Source organism: Penaeus monodon, chromosome 24 (assembly GCF_015228065.2).
Source record: "Penaeus monodon isolate SGIC_2016 chromosome 24, NSTDA_Pmon_1, whole genome shotgun sequence".
NCBI lineage: Eukaryota > Metazoa > Arthropoda > Malacostraca > Decapoda > Penaeidae > Penaeus > Penaeus monodon.
In genome coordinates, this window is record NC_051409.1 from 118,016 (window position 1) to 118,309 (window position 294).

A 294-nucleotide genomic window follows, 5' to 3' on the forward strand; every position below is an offset into this window, starting at 1 on the left:
GAGCTCTTCCAGACCTCGACCTCCGAATCCGAATCCGAATCCTCCCAGTCCTCGACCTCAAAGCCACCATTATCCCAGTCCTCGACCTCCTTCTCCTTGTCGCTGTCCGGGTGTTCGTCCTCGACCTCCTTCTCCTTGTCGCTGTCCGGGTGTTCGTCCTCGACCTCCTTCTCCTTGTCGCTGTCCGGGTGGTGTCGTCTCGACCTCCTTCTCCTTGTCGCTGTCCGGGTGTTCGTCCTCGACCTCCTTCTCCTTGTCGCTGTCCGGGTGTTCGTCCTCGACCTCCTTCTCCAG

At 60.2% G+C, this 294-nt stretch overlaps 1 long non-coding RNA gene across 1 annotated transcript in view; it reads right to left on the reverse strand.

The window, feature by feature from the left end:
- LOC119588978 overlaps window positions 1-192 on the reverse strand; it is a 565-nt gene extending 373 nt beyond the window's left edge. The window contains exon 1 of the long non-coding RNA XR_005230146.1: window positions 87-192. This is a non-coding gene — a long non-coding RNA (uncharacterized LOC119588978). The remainder of the gene's footprint in view (window positions 1-86) is intronic.
- Between the last annotated feature and the right edge of the window lie 102 nt (window positions 193-294).